The following is a 9,097-nucleotide window of genomic DNA, read 5'->3' as shown; positions in this document are numbered from 1 at the left end:
TTGGTACTGAAGAAATCCCTCTGACTGTAGATGCATCTTGAAAAAGGGAGTGGGCAGTCACAAGGATTGACTGAAATTGCTTACTTTTTACCCCAGTAGAAATTTAGTAGTGAGAACAACAGAAATAATATTAAATTCTTGAACATCTTGATTTTGAGCATTAGATTCAAATGTGAAACATATACATTATATATAGTTTTCCTCTTAAATTTCCAGTTTCTATCCAAAGTAGGCATTAGGTAAAATATCTTAAGAAAGATTCATATTTTTGCAATACTTGTGAATAAGGAAGTACAAGGAAGTTTCTCACGAGGATTTCACTGCTGCTCTGTATAATCATGAAGCCAATATTGATGTGATATAATTCCATTTGAAAATAACAACGACAATAAGACCTGAAACTTTCTTGCTGAACTGAACTAAACCTCTATCTGAGGGATAGGTCTTTGTGTTCATTCTTTCAACAAACATTTACTGAGGACCAGTTTTCGATCAGGCACATGCTTGGCACTGGGGATTTACTGACAAGAAACATAGATTTATGGAGAAGCTAAGAGTCTATGTGAAATCGTGATGGGAATATGTTCTTACAAGCAATTTTCACATAAGGTTATTTAATCATAGACTTAAGTGGAAATTGGATAATCTATAATTTCCTCTCTTAATCAACATTCTCATTCCCTAAATAGGTTTGGAGAAGGCCAGGATACTGAGAACACTGTGGGCAAGTGTGTTCTCATTGGTTCATCTGGCTTGCTAATTCAAAGTATAAGACCTCACCTCTCAATTACTCACTTAACATTCCAGTACATTTTTGGAACAAACGGATAATTTTGGAGGCTGCCAAGCAGATGGATAAATGGTAACTGACTTAGCAGATCTAGGAAAGCTGAAACCTAAGCTTACCCATAGGCTAATTAAAACTGCTGAACCCTGGAATTGCTCCTGAATTGAAACCACAGGTGCTTGTGAAGGTGAGAATGCAGGGTGGGGCTGAAAGCAGGAGAATAGGTTGACAGTGTTGCGTTATAAGGAGGAGCTCCCATTCCTCCTATTCTATCTCCTCCCCAAGCAGAAGCCTGCAGGTTAACTGGTTGAACCAAAGATGTTTTGCTCATAGAGATTCCAGATACAGTTAAGAGTGGATGTGTAGAGGAGATACCATAATAAAGATCGGGAAAATGTGAAAGTCTGCATTATGAAAAATGAGACTCTCAGAACCCTTTTCCATGGGGTTCTTAACATACAGAATACTGGAGGCCAAATTTATATTCTTTAGGCAGGAGATTGTAGGATTCTTCTCTGGGAAAACACAGCCCATGGAGAAAAAAGAAAAAAAAAAAACCTATAGATATTACAGCTCTTTTGGAAAAATAAGGGGAGGGAAATATCTACATGCAAGGCAGTGGTATAATGGAGTAAAATCTCTCTCTTGTAGCATGTTTTCATTAGTGAAAAATCAGGGTATATCAAAATAAGCATGTTATTTGTTATTATATAGTATTAGTAATATAAAGATAACACCAGAAGATGCTGCTAAAGTATTTGAAAGTGGATTTAACTATTTTCCTCTTCTTATGAAGGATTAGGAGTGGGGTAAGAAAATGAGAAAGAAACAGTGCTAATTCTAGTTAGGAAGATGAGAGATACCTTTCCTAACTAATCTTTTGTTGACTTAACTCCTTTGTGGAACAAGGTGGCATATAAATAAATCCAAAGTATTTGCTAAGTACTTACAAGGTGCAAGGTACTGATTTCAATTATAAAATTACATAGTTGTTGTATTTAATAAAAGTACTTTAACTTATATTATTTCACCTTATTTTCACAATTACCCTGTAGAATAGGTAGGACAACACTTTACAGCTGGTTTTGTTAGGAGGTAAGAAATAGGGAGGGTGGTAAAAAAAAAAAAGGAAACTAAAGGAGGTGCTTAAACACTAGCATAGCTATGGAAGCAAGATAGAGACAATAATTTTGTTATAGGTACCTCAGTGTGACCATTTATTAATTTTCAGTGAAAAGTACAACTGCCAAATGAGTTTTAAAATACTGATATCACTTGGTATGCACATCCCTTCCCCTGTAAAAAAAAATGTTTCCATGGAAATTAAAATTGGTTGGTAGAAATGCAATCAGAGCATAGCTATGGGATGATTTTCATGGCTGATATCATCAAATTATGACATGTGATGTCCCTCAACACACGGTAAGGCGATATTTGCCAAGCAACCGCAAAGTCCAGGTCAGATGGACAAGTCACCTTCATCTCTGGGTGGTGCTGAAACTACACTGACAGAACTGTGTTCTTTGACTTCATGCAGACCATCTGGTGACACTTATTCTTCAGTGATCTTTCAGTACAGTTGTTTAGGTTAAAGCCTTCCCTTATATCAAGCCACATTCCAGTCATGCCTTCTTAATGAGTATCACATATTTTAAATAATTGGAAAACTCAGTCTGTGCAGAGATTAAGAATGAGTAATGTATCCAGAAGGTTTTCTGGTATACTTATAAGTACATTACAAGAAAACCCAACAATTAATGAAAATGAACTTGAGTTCATTTTGATAAGATGAAGCTAAATATGATTATGGATTAAACAAATATAGTGTTAGAATCATAGGTGCTAGTGTCAGAATATAGAATGCACAATCTGTGCTGTTCTTTATATTATGTGTACATTTAAGATGCTATCAAACTCTTTTAATCACTACCCTATGTTAGAAGCTTTGTTTGTCTTAGCTAGTGAAATGTCACTTCAACAAAACCAAAAGAATTTAAAAAAATTTTACCCACATGCTTGGAAAGCAGAAAATAGCAAAATGTGGGAAAAAAGTCATCTTTGCAAGGAAAGGTCGGCAGAAACATATGGATCCCAAGTGAAATTAAAATAAGGTTTCTGTGCAGGCTAGATACTGTGGCAGATAACGGTGCCACAGGCCAGACAGAAGGTTCCCAAGGCCCCAGGCTGCTTTCTAACTTCTGCTCCGCTGAAGACTTTATCCAACATTATTTTGGTGATAACACTTGTTATACATCCTCTGGATCCTCAGATGCTAAATCATCCTATAATAGACTTTATCCAGGAAACCTAAAGGCCAGCCATATTTCCTCATTTTTAAAGTTTCAGTGATTATAAAACAGCCATCTGTACATGTCTGGAAGCATATTTTTATTTGGGTTATTATTTGATAAGGTACAGACAACCAAATCTTCAATCCTATCTAATGTGTCTACTTTTTTTTTAAGTCCATAGGAAATTTTGTTATATATTTTTAATTTATAGTTTATTTAGTTGAAATGCACAAAAGACTTCTTAAAGTCATTTAACACTTTAAATATTTCCTATTTAAATATTAAATAGGAAAAGAATAAGTAATTACACAAAAAACAAAGAATACATTCATTGAAAACTATTTGACAGCATTATCTCATTGAAAAAACATTTTTTGATTAAGCAAACTTCCCATATGATTAGAATAGGAGACCATACATAATCGTCCTATACAGAAAGCCCTCCTGGAACTTTCCATATAAAGCACAGTCTTTTACTCTTGTTTAATATTAATGCATTGCTAATTAATTTTTATCTATTAGATGCTTTTATCACCGACCAGATTCAACATAGGGAGAGAGTGAGTTAGATGCTACAAAAGTAGCTTTGAAACTCAGACCTAGCCAGTAATCCCTCCCCTTAACCATAGACCTTTGTGCCTACATAGTTAAAAAGATCTGACCCTAAGCCACCTGCAACAGATGGCTGGCATTCTGCCATTAGATATTTATTCTTTGAGATTAATGCAAATATGCAAATATCGTTGTTCAGCTTGGAGATGGGTAGAAGAAAAGTTAATGCACTAAATATTTATTAGTGTTGCATATATTAGTGTGAATGTTTTTATCAGTTTGTTTTGTCATTATGAGGAACACTTGAAGAACTTGTTTGTTTTGAACAAGAATTGCAGGAATGGGTACTTTAATGGGAGCAAGTGAGAGAGTAGTTGAGATGGACCTGGTAGAAATGGGAGGGGGGATGGAAGTTAGGAGAGAGTTGGAGAATGCTACTTAAGGGTGAGCCATACCAATCACGTTCCCAGCAGGAAACAGACGAAAAACATTCAAATTGGATAATCTAATGGAGAGGTGATTTACAAAGGATGAGGTAGGAATAAGTCAGGAAGGAGTAAAATCTAGAGCTGTGCAGAGAAAGTTGCCTGACAGAAGCTGTACCCTTTGATGGGGAGACCCTGCAGAACAAGGGCAAGGCATCATGGAAAGAAAACTACACAGGACATCCATCAAAAGACTTGCCCTTAAGTCTCTGTTCTTCAGTGTACCAGCTAAGTCTTGACTCTCTATGCATCAGTATTCTCATCCAGAAGATATAGTACCTTTTCCAGAAATTCATTGTCAGATGGTATCATTTATATAAAAGCTCCAAATACAGAGTCCTACAGAGAAGGAAGGTTGGAAGAAATGAATGTTTAATCTCGAGGATGTAGACATTAAAGGCACAGATAAAAGGAAAGGAAGACCTTCTTTAACTGAGGCAGGTTTTAAGGTTAATATATAGAAGGTGATTAATCTATATGTATGTGCTCACAGACAAATGTTTCAGAGATATCTGTGTAAAAATACGGATCAATAAGTCAGCAAGTTAGAAATAGTTAGAAATAAATTAGAAAGAGGTGGGTGGACAGATAGGGAAAGGGAAAATATCAAAAGAAGTCCAAAACTTTTTCCTGAATCATTAGGATCAAGAATATTAAATACGTATTTTGCTAGTAGAGGTCTTACTAAAGAGAGGGCCAATAATGCAGACACAATCACAAGGTTCATCCCCACATGCACTGGAAACAGAATAACCCATAGCTTTTAGCAAAAGGGTGATTGCAAACATTTTGTCATATTTCTTCAGAAATTTATTTTACACTCAGATACACACTTTTAGCCTGCACTGTTAACTTTCTTAGTAAGCCACAGCAAGGAGACTTAGAAATGTTATTTTTTTTCTTGTTTCCCTATGGAACTAGCTTTCAGTTTTAAATCCTGGCATAAAGTAATATATGAAGAATGTCAGTGCACTTTACCTCTTACAAGATACTCTTGTAAGAAAAATTACTAGTTAAAAGGGATGATACACTTCTTAAGTCAGCATCAGGGAAAAGAGAAATTTTTTGTTTGATCTCATGAGTTTGGTATTGTGTTGTGTTACCATCTAACAAGAATGCAGTTTAAAATTCTATGTGAAGTCTCTCCATTTTGACTGTCAATTCAGGGTGGAAAACCATTTTGTTAGAAATGTCAAGGATATGATGAATGGTGAAGATATCAACTTTGTTAGCATATTTTTTTGACTGCCACATGATTCTTCTTGTACTGTATCATGTATGAACAAAAGAGCATTAATGCAAAGACTAGAAATTCAATGAGTTTTAAACTAATCACCTCAAGGTACAATGAATTTATCTGCGATATCCTTTACATATTGATGTTTGTGCCTACTCAGGCTCCCTTGGTTTATATTCAGTATTTCTGCCACAGAAGGGAAATCATTAATGAGTGTCTTTAAAATGCAAATTTGTCAAGGTCAGAGTTTCAAAAACAGAAGCTTGTTGGTTGAACCATGCACTGAATTTTATTTCTTTTTAATAGTTGGTTAGATTATCAATCAAAATGTTGACTGTAATTGTTTAAAAATTAATTTATAAAAGTCATTTTCAGCCTTTTCTTTGTCTAATTGAGCTTCATATGAGAGAAAAATCTTTTAGACAGAAAAGAGATGATCGGTATAAACAATACACATATTGTACTCTGTGGAACTGTCTCCCAAAGAATTTTGCTGTGAGCAGAATTTTTGTAAAGTGAATCTTGCTCTCTCCATGACTCTCCTTATAAAAGAGGGACTACTCTTCTTGTGGGGGTGATACTTCTAAAGTATCTTCCTGGTATGCCATCTCTAGGAAATGTCCTCTCACCACCAGGGGTGAGGCCCTGTCTGTCGTGTGTTGGTTACATATTCCTGCCTCTGAACTTGAGTTTCAGTCAAGGATGGACATCTGATCCAAACTAGACCAATACAACAAAACCTTCTTTTTTGTAAATTCGAAATTGGAGCCTGGATCTTCCAGATTAGACTCTAATCCCATCTATAAGTGCCATTACACTCTGCTCTGGAGTTTCTATGGGACACTTTGTAGCTTAAAGCTATTTCCTTTTGTCTTTCCTTAGTTCACCTTGGGATCTGTCACTATAACCAAATTTACTTCTTCCTTGGGGTGAACCCTATGAATGGAATTGAAGACTTCCGTTTAGAAATGTCAGGCTTGGGATTTCCCTGGTGGTCCAGAGGTAAAGAATCCACCTTACAATGCAGGGAACATGGGTTCAATCCCTTGTCAGGGAACTAAGATCCCACATGCAGCAGGGCCACTAAGCCCGCGCACCACAACTGCTGAGCTTGCGCACCACAACTAGAGCCCACGTGCCGAACTACAGAGCCCACGTGCTCTGGAGCCCGTGCTACAACTAGAGAGAGAAAACCTGCACACCACAACTAGGGAGAAGACTGCGCACCGCAATGAAAGATCCCGCATGCCGCAATGAAGACCCAACTCAGCCAAAAATAAATTAAATAAATAAATAAATAAATAAATAAATAAATAATCGGAAAAAAAAAAGAAATGGCAGGCTTATTACATACCATCAAGACCTTCTGGGACCCTATTTCAACAATGAGATTTCCCATGTGCTGTTTCCTCCAAGCCTTCTCACCCAGTCTTCTGTACAGCTGCCAGTCTCCAGCTTTTTTTCCCAGGCAGAACGACTACATGTATTGAGTATTTCTCTGAGGCAAAGAAATTCCTTTCCCTTCCCATTCCTAAAAGTGTCATTCTTCTAATTTTACTGTTAACTTTGCAGTTTTGAATCAACCAAGGCTTTAGTGTTTCATTAAACACAAGATAAAAAGCAAGAAAAGAATACCAAATTTTATCTATTTTGAAAATAGTGGGGGTTTTTTTTGTTTGATTGTTTTTGTTTTTTTTGCTGTATGCGGGCCTCTCACTGTTGTGGCCTCTCCCATTGCGGAGCACAGGCTCCAGACGCGCAGGCTCAGCGGCCATGGCTCACGGGCCTAGCCGCTCCGCGGCATGTGGGATCTTCCCGGACCGGGGCACGAACCCGTGTCCCCTGAATCAGCAGGTGGACTCTCAACCACTGCGCCACCAGGGAAGCCCTGAAAATAGTTTTAAGTGTTCTCAGCTCCCCAGTGTCTTTCTTCTCTAATTTGTCTCATCAAAGCAGCCTGGTTCTCCTTATTAAAGCAAAACTCTGTTTGAACTCCCCTGGTGTTTAAAATTTATTATTGTCTCCACGAAAATGTCCATAACATGAAAAGGTTTTTATTGAAGGCTGAGGTTGGCAAACTTTTTCATTAAAGTTCAGATAGTAAATATTTTAGGCTTGTGGGATATATGGTTTCTGTCTCAGCTACTCAGTTCTGCTGCTGTTGTAGCACAAAAGTAGTCACAGACAATGTGTAAGCCAATGGGCATGACTGTGTCCAGTAAAACTTTATTTACCAAAACAGGTGGTGGACAGTATTGACCTAAAACCTTCTATGTATTGGACCTTATGCAGCTGGATTAGTTTTACTTTCTACACTCTCCCTTTACACACTCAGGGCTCCACTGACATTAAGTTTTTTCCATGCCTATTAGGTACTCTGTACATTCACTGCTCTGTGCTTCTGTTCCCTTGGATGGAGGCTGGAGTGGGGCTCAGGGAGACTGTTGTTTCTCCAAGCACATTTTCCATAAGAGGTGACTTAACATTAACTTTAAGGTATCATGTAGTCATACTACTTGTTAAGAGTATGATGACAATTCTCTAGAGAAAGCGTAATAAAATACATGATTAAGACACAATACTAATCCTATGAAACAGGTAAAGAAGGTAATCACAGGGTAGTGCCTTAAAAAACATATGCTTGCTCTTCTACACATCTTAATTGATGATGCCATCTTTTCACCATCCCCCATCTTCAGACAGAAGCTGTTTATGCCTTTTCTTTCTGCAGACTTTTCTTCCCTTCATCTGGGCTAATCTTAAAAGCACTACCCATCTTTCAAAATGCAGACTAAATGCTCTGCCCTCCATTGATCCTGATCTTTCCAGCTATGAGTAATTTCTCACTCTTCGGGATTCCTGTTATACTCCATCACATCATTTTAATCTTGGTATTATAGTTATTTAATTATCTTAGTTCAATAACTAGAATATCTCACTGGAGTATCTCTTAATAGACTCTGTCTTCCAAAGAGCACAGATCAGTGCTTTGCAAAGAGTGGGGATTACATATTTGTTTGATTAATAAATTTAAAAAATTTGTAAAAATGAATTTCTTCAAATTGAGACTCCCTTTATTTGATGAACAAGTGTTAACTCTATATAAAGTCGGGGTCAAAAGCAAACCTCTGGTTTACTAAACTTTAAAAAATATCCTCAGGCACTTGTGGTCCAGTGTTGGTGAACTTAAGCTAGTATTTTTGCTAGCCAGATTTGCTACATATGAAACCCATTGGCCATTTGGGGATTGACAACTTTCCTACTGCTCCTTTCAAAGAACCTCCCAAGAAAACTGGGATAGATAATCTAGGTGCCATATGTGCTGTTAAAATAAAGTTGGATATGCACTAATCAAGCGGTTTCCATGAGAAACGCAAGGACTCCAAAATATGAAAAATCTTTTTAATTGTAGTACTTATGGTAGGCACTCCAAATAGAAAAATTACATTTCAAACTTTTTTTATCTTAAAAAATAGTTTATACCACAGCTTAAATATCTTGGAGCAGAAACAATGTGGCTGTTTAAAATGTTATATAAACAAGTTTGGAAGAAGTAAAAAAAAAAAAAGTTTCTTTTTCATGTTGCCTACAAAGTCTTTAAATATAGTGTTTAGATTAAAAGAGAGATTTTTTTTTTTCACTTTTTGAAAATGGTGGAGACATAGGTATGGGGAGCCCTTCTCACACAACGGATTACAGGCAAGGGAACAAGGATAGCCAAAATTGAATTCCCTCAGCTGAATGG

The sequence above is a fragment of the Mesoplodon bidens genome (genome assembly GCF_964165515.1).
Source record: "Mesoplodon bidens genome assembly, chromosome: 1".
NCBI lineage: Eukaryota > Metazoa > Chordata > Mammalia > Artiodactyla > Ziphiidae > Mesoplodon > Mesoplodon bidens.
The sequence above is the reverse complement of the archived record's forward strand: the minus strand, read 5'-3'. Positions refer to the sequence as shown.